General features: G+C 43.0%; 1 protein-coding gene across 19 annotated transcripts in view; it reads right to left on the bottom strand.

The window, feature by feature from the left end:
- Positions 1-22577, bottom strand: part of CAMK2D (calcium/calmodulin dependent protein kinase II delta) — a 120694-nt gene that overhangs the window by 75441 nt on the left and 22676 nt on the right. The gene's annotated exons all lie outside the window — the stretch shown is intronic.

The raw sequence follows: 22577 nt of genomic DNA, 5'->3' as shown, positions 1-22577 counted from the left end.
TCCAGTTAGATATGTAGGTCAAGAGAACTGTAACAACAGATTTAAAATAAAACAGAGAAAGCAAACACCACCTTTAAAATACTTAACACTTCAAGTTTCTGACAGCATGTTTTAAATCTGGAGGAAAGAACAAGAAGGAAAACTTGTTTAATTTTCATTTTTCTGCAGTTCATACTTCCTAATATTTGCAGTCAAGGCTAACAACAAGTGAAACAGTTTTACATCTGGTAACAGTTCAGATTATTAGCACATGCTTTTAAGAACTGGGATAGTTCTTGAGCTAGTCACTACTTGTCAACTGACCCGTCATACTTGCTGAGGCCTAAGGGCCTCCTCCACTTGCATGAGAAAATTTGTCAGCTTAACCCTATTTACCTTCATATTTACTAAAAAAAAAAGAAGAAATCAGAAGTTCAAAGTATGAAAAAGAACTAGAAATCTGCAACATAAGCTTAAAGCTCTTTTTCTAAAGTTAAACTCTGCCACTGAGGTTTCCCATGAATATTTTTGAATTCAGCTGCAGCAAGGCTGAAACATAAGCACAGACATCTACAGTTACAGTACCTTCACGTCCAGCAGCTCTGGCTGTAACTTAATCTTGGGCTGAGCACTTGGCACATTACCCAGAGCAAGCAGGGAGATGATCTGCAAGGCAAACTGAACTAAGCTGGGGTGACAACAAAGATGAAAATGTGAACATTGCCTCAAAAGCAAAGCAGCAATCCAGGGCTATTGGACATTCAGTGTGGGAGCTGTGGCTCTGGTGCACTACCAGCTCTGCTTTCCAAGGCTGCTCTGTACCACCTCCAGCTATATTTACAGATCAGGCAGCACAGCCAGAAACCTGGAAGGTGTCCCACAGGCTTCTATGAAGTGCTAAAAACATCCTGTGTCGACTCTTCAGGAATAACACAGCTATAATAAAGAACTTCACCTCCAACTGTGAATATGATGTATAAACAGTTGAAATTTCTTTGCTATCAACTGCTATATCACAGCTTCTGAACTGACACTAGATGTGATTGATATAATTTATTGGGTATAACTGTATAACTGTATTGATTAAAAAAGCACACCTGATATTTTTCAAATCACAGTAAAAACATCTTAGAGATGCTGCTGCACGCACTGCAATGTGTGAAGGTAACATCTACATCATCATCATTATTATTGACTGCATTATGTATTCTCAGGTTTTTACTCCGAACTGCACCAGTATATTGATGGACACCAAGCAGGAGTTCTGTGCTGAAATCAGAGCAATGAAAATCTGCATTTAACTCCTTCAGTTGTTGGTGTCACAGTAATTGCTGTTGGTCAGTGTGAAGTGGTGCAGTCACTTGCTGGGTGCCTGCAGGTACCTCCCAGCCTGCACACCGTGCTGAGGCAGCAGAAAGAGCAGTGAATGCTCCCTGAGCCAGGGATTCAAGTGGGCATTAAGGCCCAGAAGATGGCAGCTGCACTTCCAAAGAAACAGAGCATTCCTTAGTGTTGTCAGAAGAGTAAGTCTGCAGTATCTAAGTGTTTGGGCGTGGGACCAAACGCAAATTTAACTTCATGTGATATCCAAGACAAGTATTCTCCTTTAAAACCTGCGCATTGGTTCTCTGAGTTTTAGGAACTCCTGCTCCTTCCTCTCTGCCCTGGGTTTATTTACAAGCCCTTGCCACTGCCACTGCCGTGCCCCCCGCAGCTATTTGTGTTCCTGTGCCTCCTGCCAGGGCCCAAGGTGAATGTCAGAGGGCAGGCTCACCAAAATACTTCCAGCACTCAGCTCCCAAACATCCCAAGGGTGAGGTGTGCCACTGCACAGCCCGCTGGCAAACGGGGCTCCTGCCACAGCGCCAGGGAAACCACCCGGGAGAAACCAACTCCCCAATGCCTCACAAAGCCTGGGCTGGCGTCTGGGGTCAAATGTTGATGTTACAACAGCAGCACAGGAAAAGTTGTGGAAAAAATAAACGCAATAACAGGTCACTTATCAAGATCAAAGAGCTAATTCCTCTCAAATTTGACAACATATCATTCACCAGCTAAAACTGCTTTACCTGCCAGGTAAACACAAACCAGGAAAAATTATTATCAGGAGCAGGAAGCCAAGCTTGAAAGTCACAGATAATAAAAAGGGAACGCACAAGTACATTTATATACTTGTTTCCCTTGCTTGATTTTAATTACCTGGACTCAATTACAAATAGGTCTCCTACACTGTCTGCCTAAGAAATTGTAATTAGTTGAAAAATACAAGCTCAAAACACAGCAAAGCAAATGCAGAAGAAGGAATGCTCTACGAATTCTAGATTACTTTAGCATAGCAAGTCTCCATAAGTGAGCAATGGCCTCTACCACAGCAACAGCCCATTTCCAAGACTGGAAAAAGATCACTGCCTGTCAACCACTGATAGCTTTGGAAAGAAGCAGCAATGAGAATAATGTGGGTTTATTAATGGAAAAAACCTTGCAGCCACCTACAAGTTTAATTGGATACAGAGCCATGAAAAAAAAAAAAGAAAACAAAAAGATTTGATGCACTGAACCATTCAAATCTCAGCCTTTACAATAACTAATGAAATTCTGTGAAACTAAAAAAGACAGAATATAGCTGTAAAACTGGGGGTAATCATAGACTGTATGAACTTAAAATCTTGAACTAGTTCTCATTCATATGATGATGTTCTAATAGACCCAAAGCTAATATTATCATTTATGACACCAGATTCAGAAAATTAGACTGCCTGCATTGAGTCTCTACTAGGTAGGCTAATAAAATAACTAATTTGCAGCAGTATCAATATTTGTTTTCTTACATTCACCTGGACAGCATCCTGTGCAACCTGCTCAGCTGAACCTACGTTAGCAGGCGGCTGGATGAGAGGATTTCCAGAGGTCCTTTCCAACCCCAAACACTGGGATAAACCTGGGGGAAGCTGGCTGGGGCTGCTGCTCAGGAACTGAGCAGACACTGGTCCATGAACAGCTGCATCATGCATCACTTGTTTTGGATGTTTTCATTCTTTTGTCAACATCCTCCCCCTATTACTTGTTATTATTCTCCCTTCCTTTTCTGTCTCAGTGAACTATCTTTAACTCAACCCCAAAATCTCAGTTTTATTTCCTCTGGTTGTCTCCCCAGTCCTCCTGAGGGTGTGGGAAGAGGCAGGGAGGGAGGCTGTGTTCAAACCATGACAGTGGGGACCAATTCCATCACTAAGCCCCTGCCTGAGCTCCTTCTTATGAAAGGCAATTTACAGACCTTCAGCATTTTGCAAGCATTCATTTTCAGCTGCTAAGATAAAACAAGAACCACATTTATTCATGTAACAGTCCATCACACAGCTCTTTGAATTTCCCATTACTGAGTTCATGCCACAGCAGTGCTCACAGACAAACCTCAGTTGGCTCCCCTGTTATTCCTAAAGAAGTAAATGCTAAGCAATAGAGGCCTTCAATTCCCAACAGCACTTTTTCAAAATGAATGCTCCAGCATTCAGTACCTGCTCCTGGGGAGATATTTGAACAGAGTTGTTACTTATTCCTCTCTTCCCTGTATTTCTAGCTGGGAAAGTGGGCCATGCTTGGAATAAACAATCCCAGCCCCTCCTAATGTTCCCCAGCAGCCTCACACCAGGTGTTCATTGGTACAAAGGCATCTTCTCCAGAATGGGCAGGAGCCACAACAACAATAGCACAGCCAATTCTGCCATTAGGCCACTGCTCAAAAGCATCAACAGAGCAGAAATCAGGGCACTGAGTGTGCCTCCAGTTATTTCTGTGGCTGTGTTCCCAGACACACTTCTCTCCACCGAGCGGCTGAATATCAAGGGAAAGCTAAAGATATTAATTCAAGATGCTTTATGAAATAATGAACAAGCCCCACACCTGTAGAACTTCAAATTCTGCCCCACAGCATTGAGAAAACAAAAGGCACATTTGTACTCAGCTGCAAAGGCCTCCAACAATAAGTTCTCAGCTGACTGATGCTCCTGCAAGGCTTTCTTCCACTTGCCACCCGCTTTGTGTGTTAATGTTTTACCCTTCACGGCGTGTGAGAAATTGATAATGGACACAGAGACTGATTCCCATCTACAAAGCCCAGATTACAGAGGCAGAGACACTGCAAGGTCTTTAGGGCACTTTGGACACTTTATCCCTGATTTCTGTGACACCTGCTATGACCAAGAGGCGCAGATATTCCTGCATTTGTGCTGTTTCTAGCACTGCTGCTAAATCTGACAAGTACCTGCCTTCACACGAGCTGGCAAAAGGAGTGAAGACAACATGTGACATTAACAGCAAAGCACTGAGCCCACATGACTTCATTTATTTCCATGATTTGTGTTTAACCATGTCCATAATGAACAGAAAGATCAACAGAATGATATGATTGCAAACTGGACTTTACCCAATTGTTGGAGCCTTTAAACAGTTCCCAAGAGCACACAGGCACACATCACTGAGCTCAAGCTAAGAAATGCTATTTTTTCACCTTTTTATACTCTCATTTGCTGTGGATTGAAAGAGCCAGCTGGCAATTCACTTCCTTCACTCTTCTGACTCAGAAAAACAAGAATAATATTAGTGGAAGTCCAGAACTGCTGTTATATATCCATGTTAATTGTTGTTTTCTATATAAGGTATGTGCACAACTACATACAGCAGTTTTATATCTATTATTTCATTATATAAACAGCACATCTACTGGCACAGAGTGGAGTACTGTAAACTCTCCAGTGCCAAAGTAAACAGAAAGGGCCTGAGAGACACAAGTGTGAGTGTGATCACCTGGTCACCTCCATCTGTTTGCCACTCAGCTCTGTGCACCCCGTGCTCCATCTTGTCCTCTTTTCATCTGACCCATCCAGAGCTGCACCTTGCAGCACCTCCCTGATACATCCTCATGCAAGGCATACATTTGCCAGAACAGGAAAACCCGAATGCACTTTACATCCTCATCTTCCCCCTGCTGCCTCCTCCTGTCCCTACAGCAGTTTGTTTTCCTTTGTGACTCAAATTTGCCAATTCCTAGAGCTGATGGTCAGCCAAGTCTTCTTCAGCCAATCCCCTTAATTCCTACATAACTGCATTTCCTTCATTTTCCCTTATTTCACTGCCCTCCTTTTATTTTTGGTTCTCAACTTAAAGTGCCTGCCCTCTACTTGTTTAAATTCTGCTGATAAATATGTCAGTGCATTCAGTACTTCTCATTTTTTTCTAGCTTCTATTTTCTACTGAGCTGTTAAAATTTCTTTAGGCTTCTCAGTTCTCTTGGCTCATTTCCTGCAGAAAGTTGCAATTTTCAGGAAACGATATTTGGAAAAAAAGATGTCAGGAATTGAAAGTAAGTTCAGAAAAATAAATCATGTAAGAGATGCCTGGAACCTGAGGTGTGGACCCATCAATCTAATGAACACTAAAGCATCTGTTTGCACTCAGATGGCTCACTGGAGAGGATGGGCTGCAGGATACACTTGACCTGACAGCCTTGCTGAACTCCAGTCCTACAGAGCCCATCTTAAACACATGAAATCCATTAACAATGCTGTAAACTCTGAGCACACTTCTGTCTGACACTAACATTTTGAAGGCACCCTCAAATTCTCAAATGATGCAGCAAGACATGCATGAGAAATGCTCATTTTCCTTACAAATGTTATTAAAACAATATTGTCTAATAACAAAAGAAAAAAATACAGCTTCATATAAAGTCAAAACACTGTCAGCTACTGCAATATGCAGGTAGCAGATTGGTAATTTGAAATAAATTGTGAGCTTCTGACTGATGCCAGCTTATTTTAATATAAATGAGTAATTACTACATCCAAGACTGGTGTCAAGTCATGATTTGTGACAGCCACTTGGCTGGGACATGCAGAAGTTCCTGATTTTGAAGCTGCTGCAAAGAGCAAATTCTGAACTCTGACTTGATGGTTTCACTTTGGCAACCCTTATTTTTAGAAATCCTACCAATGGTCACCATCTTTTGCCTCGCAGATGTAATTTCTACAAGGTGTTGCATTAATTGTTTGTGAATTTTTTTAAACAGTGGAAGACCAGTGAGGATGTTCAGTTTGCTGACAGCTTATGGATGAGACAGTGTTCCATATTTAATAGAAAGGGAAATTCTATTGTGCAGAAAAGGTCAACAACTTTTATTTCCAATATTTCCTGTAGTCACTGTTACTTTAAAGCTGAACATTACACATGACTTAACCTACCAGAGACTAAGGGCTTCTTTTATGCAAATACACTCCAAATCACTGACATTTATCTTAATAAAAGCGCATGGACTTTAACTCCCTAGGAGGAAACAACTGCAGAACTAGAATCAAGTCCAAATAGAACAAAAACAATGGTTTGGCAGCTACCACTATGACTCAGAGGAAATTTAAGCAGCACATCAAAGCCAAAGCTTCTCATAACAAGAAAAAACACTAAGAATACATAAGCACATGCCTACAGGACATTTCATCAAAAATAACAGTAGGCTGCACTAGTATTAGAGGACTAAAGATATTATTGCATTAATAAAAATATCCTGATGCCTAAACCTTAGTCTTTAGCAAACAGTAGTCATAGGTAAAGTCACTATTTCTACATGGCCCATAAAAAGCTCAAACAATAGAAATAATACGCTCAAAAAGGAGTTCCACATTCAGTTGTAACTTGATTGCCTTCCATCCGTTCACTTGCTTTAAAACAAAGAAGTGGATTATGACTAACCCACCGTATTAATTTTTTTCTGCTAAGTTGCTAAGCCTTTGCTCATAATAAAAACAAATCTCCTCCTCAAATACCGTGTGCATGAATAGCATTTAACCATCTGAAGCTTTATATTACAGCAATCTTTGATAGCAGCACAGTAATGCCACGACATCTAAGCTACATGAGTATGGTCTTTCGCAAGAGGATTGTCTTGACATTATTTTGAGATCATTAAAAAAAGAAATACTAGCCTTGCAAACACATCCTTGTGAAAGATGGTGCCCAAAAGGAGTGTTTGCATTAAAAAGGAGAGCCGATGTCCAAGCGGAAGGCAGTGACAAGTGGCATTCCTCAGGGCAGGCGTTGGGACAGCTCTGTCAGGGATGAGGACAATGGCACCGAGTGCCCCTCAGCGAGTCTGCCAGGAGCACAGAGCCCCGTGCTGGCTTTGCCAGGCTCATGGACGGGATGGCACCCAGAGGGACCTGGGCAGCCTGGGCAGCCGGGCCAGCAGGACCCTCAGCAAGGCTCAACAAGGCCAAATGCACCCTGAACATGACTGGCAAGGCACGTGTGTAGCCCAGAAATCCAACCACATCCTGCATCCAAAGGAGTGTGGCCAGCAGGTCAAGGGAGGCAACTCGGCCCCTTTGTTGGGAAGGATGAAAGTGGGACAAGAAAGTCCCACAGGTATGTGTGCTCAGCAGAAAGATTTTTAAATGTAGAGTCTGATGAAGGAATAGAGATGGAAGCAAGTTTTGATATAGAAGAAAAGAATTGCTGAGCCAGCCTTACTGGCTAACCAAGGAGGCAAAGGGTGTGTTAGTCAGAAGGGGTTTGTATGGCTTAATCAAAGGATAAACCCACCCCAAACAAGAACATGTTTTTACCAAGCACAAAGAGAGCACAGGCAAACAAGTCGGCAAATGTGGCGAGTAGAAAAAAGGTCTCAGAATTTTCCACTGCCAGAAAACTGAAAAACAACTTCTAGCTTGAACTGTAATGCACTAACTTTTGGTGATTAGACAACAGTAACATGAATATGGTAATTACAGCAGTTATGACAGGGTACAGATAATAGCTAAGGTATAGATTGGTTCTACTGCATTAAGATGCTCAGCAAAGAAAAGTAAATAATGCACTGTAACCAAAACCAAAGGGTGTCAGGGCTCCCTGCAGCTGCAGCTGGCAGCTGTGGGCACAGCTCTGTCACCCACAGCCCTGGGCTGCTGTGACACCTTGGATGGAATAAACTGCATTTTGGAGAGCCCTGGAGTCCCACATCCCTCATTCAGGCCCTCACACCCCTGACTCCACTCTCAGGGGATCCCACCTGCAGAGCTGTGTCCAGGCCCCACTGGGGAGGCCCCAGGGTAAGATGGGGCCATGCTGGAGTGGGCTGAGGAGGCCATGAGGATGCTCAGAGAGAGGGGTGTCTGTGGAGCCAGGCTGGGAGAGCTCAGGGTGCTCAGCCTGGAGCAGAGGAGGCTTCAGGAACACCTGAGAGCCCCTTCCCATGCCTGAAGGGCCACAGGAGGGCTGCAAAGGGACTTGGGACAACAGCCTTGAGTGACAGGACAGGGGGAAGGGCTTCCAATTACCAACAGGTCAGACTGGCTCCAAGGATAAAAGCCCTCCCTGTGAGGGTGGGCAGGCCCTGGCACAGGGTGCCCAGAGCAGCTCGGGCTGCCCTGTCCCCGCGGGCACTCACGGCCAGGCTGGAGGGGGCTCGGAGCACCCTGGGACAGTGGAAGGTGTCTGTGGCAGGGGTGGAATGGGATGACTTTCAAGGCCCTCTCCAGCCCTAACCATTCCAGGATTCTATGAAATTTCTAATTTGTCTTATTTCAGTAAGACATGTCTGACTCAACAGCTGCATCACTCCACTTATTCTACAGACAGAATAGAGATGCTCCCAGGCAAGGAAGTCTGAGGCTTTTTTTCTTCCTTTAATTAAGGCCAGGAGAAAATAAACAAGATTTTTATAACCAGCCACAAATAAAAGTTCAAGCAAGCATTAACAGGTAGTTAAACTTCAGCTTTTGACAAATTTGGGGGATTTCCTGGGTAAACAATAAACGTGTGTTTGCCTTGCATTCTGCACAGTGTACCATATGCTACGGCCAGGAGATACAGAATGTAATCCGCGTGTGCAAGACAATCAAAAGGATATCTAAGATAACCAAAGGAAGTGTAAGTATACAGAATTCCTGCAGAAGATGAAGCCATCATCTAGTGCTGGAGGCAGGGGGCCCCAGGAGGAAAGGCATCCTCCTTAATGGACAGTGCTTGCACAAACCTGCCTAAAGGGATTTAAGCTTTTCCCCACCATTAAGGGAATTAACACTTGTTTATTTGCACGTGTAGTGTTAGCTCCCAAGCTGCTGGCCTTCTCCCAAGCCACCGAGCTTCTTGGGAAACAGTAGGAAACTGGGTTATCTCTCTGTTGGCAAAACAAACAGGGCAAGCAAATCATTCTGTACCTCAGGAAAATAAAAGAGCCACCCAATAACCCCACTATGTAAAACAACAGTCAATGCATCCCAGTTTCTCACGGTGTCAGGTTCATCCCTGCTTCCACTTAAAGAGCACTGAAGATGGGATCAATCTTTTAAAAGCACAAACTCTCAGGGGTAGAGCAAACCCATCCAACAGCCCTTTCCAGATAATGAATGTTTATCCCTTGTTTCTGTAAAAAAGAATTCAGGGAAGATGTTTCAATATTGCAGAGACTCCAAATTCTGGCCCAGTGACAAATACTAGCTGTCTAAGAGGGAAATACTGGAGCATCATTGATATTAGCATTGCACAGTATTTTACTGATGTTAGAAAACAACAAAGTAATCAATATTAATTGGAAAATCATTGAATCTGATTAGCCTGATGATTTAGAGAACATAAGTATATAAGAACATATTTACAGCAACATCATTTTTTTAAGTACCCACGCTTTCACTTTCAGTCAGGAATTTTATTATTCTGATTAGAGATTGTATGGGAGATGTTCTATTGCCAAAGCCCAATCACTGATGCAAGCACAGCTTTGAAAAAAATCACAGCATGGGGCACTGGCAAAATACAGCAGACACCCAGGACAACCCATCCCCCCCCAAAAAAACATGAAGCCCAAACCACAACTAAACCACAAGAATTAAACGTAATTCAGACTAAGAGGAAAGAATTTCAGTTTACTCAGCAGAAAACCTCTCAACCAGATAAGAGTTACAAAAAACCAAAAAATTAGAAACAATGTTCTGTTCAATTCCTCTTCCCTCTAAGAATCAGCCTTTGGTACTGCTGGTTTTTTCCGGGAATCTGCTGAATAACCAAAAAAGTTATTTAACGGAAATACCTTAAATTATCGATGTTACTTACCACTATCATTAAACCACCACATTCAGTGTGGTTTCCCTGGTACAGCTCAACATTCTACTCAGCATATGGAATAACTGAAACTATTGTAGAAAATGAAACTACTGTAGATAAACCCCCAACTTTTATCCTTTGAAACTGAGAAGGAGCTGGAGGAGAGAAATAACCCAGCCCCCAGTTGTGTTATTTAATTAAAACTGCCACTTCTAATTGAGTTCCCAGCAAAGCACTGGGGAAATTGCCCCAGCAGAGAGGCAAGAACAACACTGCAGTGAAGATTACAACACCACAGGAGCACACACATTCCTCAAGCCCTCAGCTCCTGATACATCAAGACTGCACTTGTACAACTGAGAAGATGTTTCCCATGTCAAGAACTCCAAGGAGTTTGCTGCTTAGGTAATGGTTATTTTATTAACAGCACCTGACTAATGCAGGTGCCATGAACTTGTCACTCAGCTATCCCACCTAACCCAATTCAATGATCCCCATTAACTGTATCCACTCAGCCCCTTTGCACACCAGAGCAGTTTGTGATTGCTCAGGTGAAAGGAAGTGAAAGGAAGCCATCTGTAGCCCAAAGAGGGCGTCCATCACGACAGACACTTGCTGGCAAGAGCACCAGGACCAGGCTGCTAGCAGAAATGCCCTCAGTTCCCCAGCCCAGGTGTGGAGAGCGTGCTTTCTGGCACCCAGTCCTGCACTGCCTGAACCAAGCATGCAATGACACCTAGCACAAAGAGACTGAGCAGATTTTTCTCTGCAATCTGCCCCCTTTTTGCTCCTCAGGCAACTCCAACTCCTGCACGATGAGCAGGAGGCGCTCCCTTACACTGTGCTGAACACACAGTGATGCTGCCATGGGAAACGTGGCTCTGGAGTGCCCGACTGGGCCATTGCTGCAGCCTGACTCGTGAGCTGTGTGCAGGCTATGGTGCACCATGGAGGAACACGGGCACCTCCAGCCTCCCCACAGTGTGACCCTGCCAGCCCTGCTCGGCAAGGACAGCACACCCTCACCCAGCACCCACCCCATGGCAAAGGCACCACACAGCACCAAACCCTTGGTTATGGCAGCTGCACAATCACCTCTGTCACAAAGCTCACTGTCAGCTGCTCATTCCTGTCCGGTTTATCTCGGCTGTTTGAGGGGCCTGGAAAGGCCCGGGGCGGCCTTGGGGCAGCCCGCGTATCGAAGGACGAGAAGAGGCTTCAGTTCTTCTTTCGGTTTTTATGTTTATTAATTGTTTATCTAAAAGATGTTCTTTCAGCCAAACAAAGATCTGCTCAGCAGTCAGCCATGAGCACACTGTGCTGCCCTCCCGGGCAGCCACGTATCTTTATACCCCTTGTTACGTGTACAATATTTATCATTTTTCCCCAATACCATCTATTCTTATAACTCGGTGTACTCTCAGTAATAACCAATCCAAAGGTGCCACCGTGGCCAAAGAAGATGGAGGAGAGGAGGAAGAAGAAGGACAGGACACACCCCAATTCCTCCATCTTACTCCTCTAAACCCCCCTGTACATAAATCCTAAACCCTGTGTCTCACCCTCTAATTAACTAATCCCTTCACCATTCACCCCGGTGAAGCCCTCATCCTTGTCGTCTCCTGTGTAGGACCAAAGTCCAGCCACCAGACACTTCTGGCAACATCCCAGGACTCCCGAGCCCCCCAAGGTGGTCTCGGAGGTTCAGCATCTCAGGACTGAGATCTTGAGATCCGACACATTCCCGAGTTTAACACTTGTCAAAAGGCAGATTTTTTTCACTTAGGAATTTGGAGGAGCTCTTACTCAGAGAAGAGCTAATAGTCACCTCAGTAAGCAAAGGCAGAAACTCACACCCTGGCCTGGCAGAGGGCCAGGCACTGTAGTCATTTCTCTGGGAGAACTCTCACTGATGGAACTGCTCCACGGCACGCACACCGTGACTCATGCTGCAAAAACTTGGCTCCTGGAGCTGTTTCCCATCTAATTAAAATTCACTCAAACATCCCACAATCCAGCTTTTACCATAAGAGTATGGGTATCTGTGTCTGCAGCCAAAAGGCGATTCAGCACCACAAAGGGGCTGTAGAAGTAGCAAATACACCTTATACTGAAAGAGACACTGAAAATTATCTATTTTGTTGCCTCCCTCCTCAAAGGCCCCAGTCACAGGCAGACAGAAATTAGGCTGCTGCCTTGTTGAATTTTTTTTTAAGAATCCATGGAAGGAGCAGGGCTTCCTTACAAAAGAAACACATCTGAACAAAGTAACTGTTGCCATATATTTTAAGCTAGCCTAGAAGATTTATTGGACATGGCTTGCTTCAGTTTTTCCTCCCACGGGGTTTATACAAACTCTTCTGTTGCCTTTAATTTTTAATTGGATGTTTTGAAGCTATTTAACTCGTTTATCTTTATTAGTTTTATTTCTAATGTAACTCTCTGGAGAATTTCCTCTATTGCTACTTTTTAAAAACACTCCAAAGATACCAGTGAAGAGCTGGTGACCTGTGCAACTGTCAGGAATACAAAAATAAGATGAAGTATTACATGAACATTTTTCTCTTCCAAAAAAGATCTCTCAGCTTTGTCTCTTGATGCGACCTTGTGAATCAAACTACAGGCAAAGCCTTTGCCAAGTGGCTGCTAAAAGGAAGTTACACTTGAAGTTTCTTAAGCATGCACTAACCACAAAGAAATTATGAAAACAGAAGAAGTGCTTATTATCAGTGTCTTGGCCTTTGAAAAAAAAATCCAATCATCAACCAAAATACACAAAAAATAAAACCAACTTTCCTGCTAAGAATAAAAAACTACACCAATACTTTTACTAATACTGTAATCAAAGGACAAAAGACTTAAAATAAAAAAATCCTCAATTTAACTACACTGTGATGGCTGTTCTTTAGAAGTTTAAAAATACAGAGGCAGGAAATCAACTCTTCTATTACTAACAAGTCTTTGATCTGGAACACAGACTTTTCTCATCATTTGTGAGGTCCAAATGATGTTTTTAGTTTAATTCCAAATGATTAGCCCCTGCTGTATCTCCTTCAAGGCTTTGAGCGCAGTGCTCTCAGTCAAGCTGGCTTCAACAGCCTCAGTGTGAGCTTAAGAGAAACTCTGCCAGCATGAGAAAATATTGAGGTATTGACACTGCTAATAAACACATGAAGACTTCACCTTTGCAAGGGCCATGGAACAACAACAAAAACACTTCTGTCATGCTTGCAGAGGCCAAGAGAACCACAGTCCTGAGAGAGTAAAAGCACAAAGCACACTGAAAAGACAACTCAAATTTACTGTGCAGCTTCACAGCAAATGAGGTTACATATACCAGAGTCAAGCTCCAGTCTGTGGGCTCTCAGTGTGAAACCAGGAAGCTCCCCTGCACACTCACCACACAACATTTTGCTGCAGCAGCCATGTGCACCAACTGCTTTGCCTGATGGCCTATTACCAGGAAGGAGTCACTATCAACTGAATTTATCACTTCTTTACAAATAAAGCTCAGGAAAACATCTGTCTAAAGGACATCAGAGCTCAGGTTCTCAAGATAAAATGTAGAAATATTAACATATTAACAGATAGCCAAAAGGAAAGCTAGACAGGTTTCAGATGCAAGATTTGCACTTCCCTCTTAATTCTCAAGCTGAAACAGATTTATAATTATGTATCTCATTCCTAGAAATTCCCTTTCCCACAATAAAGTCCCAGATACAGGCTTTGGGCCTCCACATTCACATTTGTGCACATTTTTAGGAATCCCTTCTCTACATTTGTCAACAATCCTGCATACAAGTTAAATAAAAGAGTTGCCATTGGAAGTGCTCTCTGTTTAAGTGTGCTTTAGTGCATCCCATGGATGCAGGTACGAAGCAGCTGGAGATGTGGAATTTGCAAATATGAAATGACTGAACAAGGGTGAAGCAAAAAAGGTAAAAGTAAACCACATCTGTGTTAAGAGCACAGGGAATATGAGCAAATGTAAAAAGTGCTTGACTGCAGTGCTGAGCCAGCAGCCACTGAACAGCTTCCACTTGATGTGTGCACCTCAGGCTGGAGCAGCCCCAAAAAGCAGGGATTGCATGCACTGCAGACTCTGCAGCCTCTGAAATGCATTTCTGACCGTGCCAGTGAAACACACCAAGGGTCTGCAGTGAGAACTCCCCAGGATCCAGCACCAGCCCGACAACTTGCTGCTAAAGCCATCCCACAACTTAAGAGTTCACTGGTAGCAAATGCCACAAATCCAGTTAGCTGGAATAAAGGACAACCTAAGTCTGTTTGGGCCATCTGGTACAGCAAATTTTCCAGCTTCAGTAAAATTGGGTTTCCTCCTGGCCCAGCTAAAGGTGCTGAACTCCATTCAGGAGTCAGGCTTCAGGGCTAACATCACATACATGTAAGCATCCCCATCCTCACCTGTTTTCACAGCATAGTAAATCCACATTAGAACACACAATCCTACCTGAGGAAAGGTCTGGCCATTAGGAAATTCAACAACCAAGACCTTACTCTCAGGGAAATTAACCTATAAAAACTCAAGCAAAAACTTCACATGAGAAGGAACAGGTGCAAAGTTAAAACAAACTACTGACACCACACTAAGTGGTTCCTTAAAAAAACATTAATTCATGTTGCAGTTTTAGCAATGCTGACATAAATGCAATTTTGGTAGTAGCATGTTATTTCTTTCCTACTTTTCCATTGTTCTACAATAAAATAAATGCCTTTCCCTAAGCAGTAACTTTTGGAATGTATTTTAAATGAGACTACACCATTCTAAACACCAGAGTTCCCATACTTAAAGCATCTGAGTGCAGTAAGTGTCAATTCTGCAACAAAATCAAGATTTCCCAACTCCAGTGATTTACCAGCCTGAATTCCAAAGCTGAGCTCTTGCAAAGTGCTATTTTACAGCTTCAGGTGTAAGCAAGAAGTGTTTTAAGAAGCTGCCACTCACCATGTGCAGTTTTGGCAACTCGTTTAGGATTTAAGAGACACGTTTATTTTTACCAACTCAGTATCTCCAATAGATTATGAAAATTAGCAGCTTGGAGCGAGTAACAAACTTCTTCAATGTGTAATCACTTTGTCAAAAAGCAAAACACAAATGTGATAATGAGGCTTGTGTTTGCACTATATACCCACGGGGACATTTTAATACACTGGAAGGCTGAAACAGCACCACTGAAATACTTCAGCAGCACTTGAAGGACTTGCAGCTTGAAGAATCAATGCAAGCCATCTTTGAAACCTAGCACCCACTACTGCTGAAAGAAAGTCAATGTTTAATGCCAGAAACGAGGCATTCAAGCCAGTAATTACCTGTGTTGAGTATGACCAGGATAGCATTCCATTGGCGCCATACTAACAGAGATGAGGCACATTTTAGAACGTTGATCCTGCTTCTGAAACAGCTTTTCTTAAAAAATCAGGACAAAACAACTTGCATTCCCTTATAGCCACATGGACTTCATTACAAAATTAACATTTTTTCGAAAAGCAATCTTGTTCTGGAACTCAAAAATCAAATTGAATTGCTACCAACAACAAAACTTCTGTGAACAAAATGGGGTCTTTATTTTTATTTCTGTCTGCCAAGAACATCCTCTGTGCAACTGCCTCCTTACAGTGCAAGGAATCAGGCCAGTGCTGATGCACATAAGAAATCACAGAGTAGAAATTCGGAACATAATTCCCTGCAGTAAAAGCAAGAGTGAAAAGCATCAGAGAGGCATTACTGTCCCTTGAAATAGCCTTCTTGATTAACATGCCACATTCAAATCTCACTAATATTAATCAAATTACCCTCACCAACTTCAGACGTGCTCAGAGTGAGTTACGAACCCCAAATTTCCCCTGGAGCAATCTAAGTGGTGAACCACTAAGAACAGTTTTAAATACTGCAAGGTGAGATCAGCTCCACACAGACGTGATTTTAAATGCAACCTCTTTCAATTCCCCATTCTGAATGCTCCACTTAAGAAAGACCCACTGATAGCTATCTGCAATTACCCAATGTGAAAAAACGTATTTGATGATTGGCTTTTCGCAAATATTAAAATGAATATTAAATGTGCTGTGTTAGAAAGTAATGATGTATTAATTCTCTTAATTAGCGTGCTACACATAGTTTTAGGTTATAAAATTGTTAAAATAGAAACTAAGCTATGTAGGATACTTCTTTTAAAGAAAGGACTCACAGTGAGACAGCAGCCACAGGACATCTAAATCTTTCAGAGAAAAAGAATTTATTGCCCTCTTTTTAGGAGAAACGAACTTCTTCCCACCTTGAAGGCGCTGTTAGGATTCAGAGGAAGAAGCTGACACTGACCAGACAGAATCCTGTGTTTGAATGGAATTTATCCATCATGTATGAGGTGTATGAATATGCAACAGGCTGCTGTTTTTAAGGGTTAACCCTCTGTTAACGTGGGTCCTTTTTCAGGCTTGTGCTCAGTCCGTAACTCTTTGTTTCTATTGTCTCATATTGTCCTAATTCAAACTGTCCAAATCATTATTACTCTAATCGTATGACTATTTTTATAACCATTTTATTACTATTAAGCATTTAAAATGTTAGAAACAAGTGAGTGGCGTTTTTGACAGCCAATAACGCTTCTCACCCAGCTGAGCAGTGGGGTGAGCACGGGGAGCTGCAGCACTGCCCAGGCCGTGTCCCGAGCACACAGCAGCAGGAGCCCGGGCACATCACATGGCTGTGCCTCACCGCTGCCACAGCCAGCCACTCTTCCCTTCCTGGGACTCTGCTCCACACGTGTGCAGGGCACACCTCCTCTGAGCCAGCCCTGTGGGCACAGAGGGCAGCAGATGCGGTGCTTCACTCCACAAACATGGGCAAGCAGATGAGGGAGAGAAAAAAGCAGAGATTGGTGAAAAAATGCACAGAAACTTGTAAGGCAAAGCGTGTCTGGCTGAAAAACTGAAGGAAGGGCAGCTTGGCCCCCAGGTCCAAGAAGCAGAGCAGTGGCTGTGATGCAAGGCCACAGTCCCCAGCAGCTCCGCTGGTCCTGCACAGCTCAGCCAAGGGAGAGCTTTCCCTGCTCTCCTGAACATCTCCCTTTTCCTGCTGCTTCACGTGGCTGTAACACTGGTAGAACCTGACAGATTTTAGAAATCCCTGAAGCCATGTTAGAGCAAGACAATCTCAGGGCTCCATCACATCAACAGCGCTTTCCAGATATTAGCCCAAGGTGCAGAGACCCCCACAGGTCCTTGCTTCTGTTACTGAGGATTCTGCAAAACTGAGTTTAATCATGTGGAAAAAGCACCCATATGGATATTCAGGCATGTCTTTCAATGTTAGGGGAGAGGTAGCTAGGGAGATTTTGAGAAGTCACTCTTACACTTCATATTCTACTTGATCTGAAAACATTGTTTCTAATAAAACCAAAGTTAGTGACTAAATACATTCCTAGTTTCCTATGACAGGTGAGCTCAGAAGACAGCTGACAAAAAAAGTCCCACACTTCTCCTAAGAGGTTAATGATCAGCTCTAAGCAATAAAATCCAACCATTATTTATAGACCAATCCGAATGCCTGACAGCATTCCTGCACCAGGATGTTTAATTACTTCAATATCAGGTGCCTGATTCCTTTCAGTAAACGTACAGTGAATGACATTGGTAATGCTGTGCTATCAAACCCAGTTAATTCAAGGAGCACCCTCTCCAAGGCTGCTGTCACACCCGAGTTATTGTGCTAGTGTTTCTCTAAGATTTTCACTCCTGTTACTCTTCTAGGCGTCAATGCCTTTGCACAGCTCCTCTTCCTCTCTTCCCATCCCTCATCCTCAGCAAGAGAAGGTAGTTTGCAGCATTTACAACCAAGATGATCTCAGCTGTTTGCCAGCAAGGAAGAGGAAGGGATGCATTGCTCAGATCCTCCACAACTGACTCCTAATAGCCTGCACCAAAGCCAGAACGCCTGACCTGACAGACTGCTGTCAGCAGCACCTCATCTCTCAGGTGCACACAACACCTCAGTGCCTTGCACAGTGCAAGATCAGCATCAAGCACAAACTTCCTGTGTCATATTTTCAACGCCAAAGCTTTTTCTCAAATAAAAAAATTAACACCACCAGCAAATTTACGACCAGGTGTGACCTGAAGGTCTCAAGCTGAAATAGGAAATGAGACTGTTCAGTGTGTGAATTGCTGAGCACACCTTGCATGCTGTCATTTCCCTCAAGTAACACCATCTCTTTCAGTAATTTATTAACTTCAGTTAGGAAAGAGAGGGGAAAAAAACTGTGCTGGATTGCCTCAGGAATGATACATCTTGAAACATCAGTAATTCCACTACTAAATATTGTTAATTCATAGCATCTCTTAAGAAGTTCCCTTACAAGAGGCAGTGTAACCCAAGTTATCTATCAGAGGTGTGAGAAAGAGATTAAACAGCAAACTGGCACAGCCACCAGCTATAAATTATCAGCAGCAACTCTGCTATTGGTACCTGGAAGCCCTGGTACAGAAGATGAGACTGTTTTCTTCGATGCCATCCAGTGTTACCTCAAAAAAACTAAAACACGAGCTGCTAAACAGGGACAAGGGAGAACCACACCTAGGAGCTGCAAAGAGAAGCAACTGCAGATTAAAAATGAACTTCTCTGCTAACAAAAGTGTGATAGATCCAAGTGCTGTGCAACGCTGGCACCGACCTCCTCTGCAGAGCAGGCCCATGGAAAGCACTAAGTGGAAACATGGAATTCTGACCAGAGTCAGGCCAAGCAGCGTCCAACACACTGACATTTTCCAGACAAAAGCCACAGAGAGTCATAAAAAGCTCTCATTTCTCACTGCATAAAAGACCTGCTGTTCTGAGTGCACAGTTCAATCCTTGGCCTGAAGCAGCCGTGGTCTGACTGATCTGCATTCATTTGATTCCTTAGGAGAATGTCCAGGAAGCTTTGTTTGACATCCAGCAGCAACATCTGCATACGGGACACTGAACAGAAGACAAGTGTGTGGCTGCTGCCTGTATTAACTGCCAAGGGCCCAAGAGCTGCCTTCCCACTCCTACAGGAAAAAAATAACACTACTGATCCTCTTGGCATTACCTGAAGACACTTTCAGGCTCCTTGATAAGTTAATCATTGCAATAACTAACATGAACTAATGGGAGAATTACAAACAATTATTTGTTATTTGGGTTAAATCTACTTTGGCAAGTAGCAGAATAATATTCTGATCTGCTTTCAGGTAAGCAATCCTTGATCCAAAAGGAAAGAAATGCTATATAATTAGGTAAATTGAGGAATTTCCTATTATTTTCTCTGTTCAGAGTAACGAAAGCAAGAATAAGCTGGTCCCAAGGTGAAGTTCCTATGCACCTCTGAACTTCCACCCACAACCTGTCCAAGTTCCACAGAACTGACCCATCCTCGCTCATGTTCTTACCCACTTAAATGCTCAGGTGTGCACACACCACTAGAAATAAGGTCGTAAATACTCTCTGTCAATATTTGATTCTCTGGGCTCATTTACTCCATCTAAACAGCAGAGTTGAAACACTTATGACTTCCAAGGCCACAAAACTATTTTATGAGGTAATAACTTCAGGAATTTTTAGGGCTATTGTTTAGGAGGTTGATGACTTTCCTCCACCAAGTGAAGCGAGAAGAACAAGCGGACACTGAGGAGCAGCCTGTGTGTCTGAACATGCCTGCAGCTCATTGTGTGCACAACTGGCTCCAAGCTGCTGGCTCCTGCCCGCGTCCAGCTGCAGCACAGAAACTGCATCACCTCTGCATGCAGCACTGCAGGGATAAAGGAAACTCAAATTTGAATTCTTGTCTAGGTTTTCAGCCATACTGCCTCTACACCTACATTTTTATGAGGACACGTTTTCCTTTGTTTAAGTAATGTAATGTCAAGGTTTTGGTTAATTTGGCAGCCCTTGTACAAAACCATTGTCTGGAACCCACTAAGCCCACTGCACCAATCAGTATTTGCCTTTTTTACAGCATTAATACTCCTAATTGATGAAGCCAAATGATGCATGGTTTGATTACACAATGCCAATTGACTGTGAAGTAGGTATGTAACTAGACATTGTTAAACATTCCTTCTCTTCAACATTCCCAATCTAACAGGAGACTCCCAAAAGCAGAGAAGTTTGGGCACCTTTGACACTGTTCCAGTGTTTTTGCCATTGGATCCCACGTTTGCTGCACATAAACAGGAGACTAGCACAAAGCAACTCAAGCTGCCCTTTAGATCCCAGTGTAAGTGAACCAGCTGCAAAACTCCCAATTTAATAGTTCTGCACAATGCAACATCACCAAATTAAACAAATGAGTACTTAAAATTCACATCAATTTAATTCTGCAAGTAATTTATCCAGACAGCACTTTATTCATGTCCCCACTTGACATGTTCACAGCTATTTTAAATACAAACAAGCTCAGAGAAAACACATGGTGGTATTGTTTGCTTTGACGTTGTTTAGCAACGGGAAGTTTATCAGGTTTCTACCACCAATTAATTGTTCATTCTAACTCAGCAGCACGCAAGATCAATGGGTCAAATCCTCAACTAGTTTAAAGCTCGGCATGTCAGGCTTTGTGGCCTCTACTAAAGAGAGCTCTGGTAACTCCCACAGGGAAAACAAAACCCTACAGTGTCAAGAGCTTCCTCCCTCATTTGTACTCCAGTTTTTCAGTGGAGAGCAAAGATGGTTCCTCAGAGCCATGAGAGCTCCTGCACTGCAGGAATCCATTGGCAGGTGCAAAGGGAAGCAGCAGGAGCCCATGAGAACGGCCCATGCTGAGCTCTGCCAACAGCAGGGCAGAAATCCCTTCCCAGCCCCCATCTCTATATATAACACACCAGGAGAGCCCAGGGCAGCAGAGCAGGAACCAGGCCTTGCTTGTTTCCACAGGAACCCACTGCCCCAACTCATCAGTGCACACAGAGCACTCCACAGAGCTCACCCTCACATCTTCTCTTGGCTTTCATAACAGACTACAAGAATTCATAGGATATCTTGAGTTGGAAGGGACCCAAAAGGACCAGGGAGCTACCCAAAGCCTTGAAACATCCTGAGTGAGCTCAGTGCTCAGCATGCAGAAGGACACCCAAGCTACCAGCCAGGTGCAGCACCTCATTGATCCATGGTTCAAGTGCAAAATTCAAAATAATAATTCTTCCTTCATGAGGTATTCGTTTAGAGGGTAATAATGTGAGATATCATATCAGCTCTCACAGAAGATTTTAAGTTCAGTCCTTCACTTACTGCAAAATACATGTGTAAATGAAATATGCTCATCTTTTTTAAATCCCATCTTCTATCCCCCAAGCTCCACTATTATTTTCATCACTACTGCACTACCTCAGGAACTTGAATCTCCAATTTCCCCCAGCAAAGAGAATTCCAAACTACAGTCTGACAGTTTGCTTAATGGGCTGGATAGCATATAGATTACACTCCTATTTCAAGATATGTTTTTAATTGCCCACTCGTACCTCAATTTAACATATCTGCAGTTAAGGGTCATGTGTCAATATCTCTGCTTATAGATCAAATTAGACAGTTCAAAAGGTTTAATGGGATACAGAAGTGATTCCAGACTGAACAAAATTGTCTATTGATCAATAATAATGAATTTGGACTCCTTTATCTCTTTTCTAATGATTCCCAAAATATGAAATAAAAATATGAATTCTATCAGATAAAAATAAAATAGGTATTGTGATGGCAATTAACCATCAGGACTGTAGTGTAAAGGTTTCCGTGTAGTATCTGGATATTGGTGAACTTCAGCACATCAGAGGGCTCCAAAGGATGAGCACAGGATGGTCACATTTGGCTTTCAGTGCACTGGGCAAGTCTAACCTGGGCCTTGCCAGCCCAAAAGCTCCCTGACAGCTCCTTGTACAAATGTTTTACCAGCTAGACCTGTTTTTAGAAATGATACTCCATGGGCTTCACAAACCCTTCTGATAGCCCACTGAGGCTGACAGGCACCATCCTTTCTCCAAATGGGAGATGAAGAGTGAAGGGAGGGAGCAAGCCAAAATAGTGGCAGTGTTCCATAACTGGATATCAGAATCACACAGTTAAATACACTGAAAAATTAAAAGTATTTACATTCCTTTCAATATCAATATTGAATAATGTATTACTCCTCTGCTCTGCTTAATTAAGTTTGTTTTATACTTAGCTGGTGCTTCTTTATGACCTATAAACATAACCTGTCCAAGGGGAAGGGAGGGAAGATAATCACTGGCTTGGAATGAAGGACAGCCTTGGCAGAAATATTATGCAGCTCCTTCAGGCTAAGTAAAATTTCTTCTTTAATATCCAGAAGAATATTAATCCAAAACTACAGCAGTGAGTTTAAAAGGGGTCAAGACCTCATTCTGTCTGGCCAGAAGAGAATGTTCCTCCTCAGAAGTGTCTTCAGTTCCTCTGTAGTACGTGAGAACCACAGCGCTTCCCATTCACCTTCCTCTCTGAGCACTTCACCAAGGTTTCG

Source organism: Zonotrichia albicollis, chromosome 5 (genome assembly GCF_047830755.1).
Source record: "Zonotrichia albicollis isolate bZonAlb1 chromosome 5, bZonAlb1.hap1, whole genome shotgun sequence".
Classification (NCBI taxonomy): Eukaryota; Metazoa; Chordata; class Aves; order Passeriformes; family Passerellidae; genus Zonotrichia; species Zonotrichia albicollis.
The sequence above is the reverse complement of the archived record's forward strand: the minus strand, read 5'-3'. Positions and strand labels throughout refer to the sequence as shown.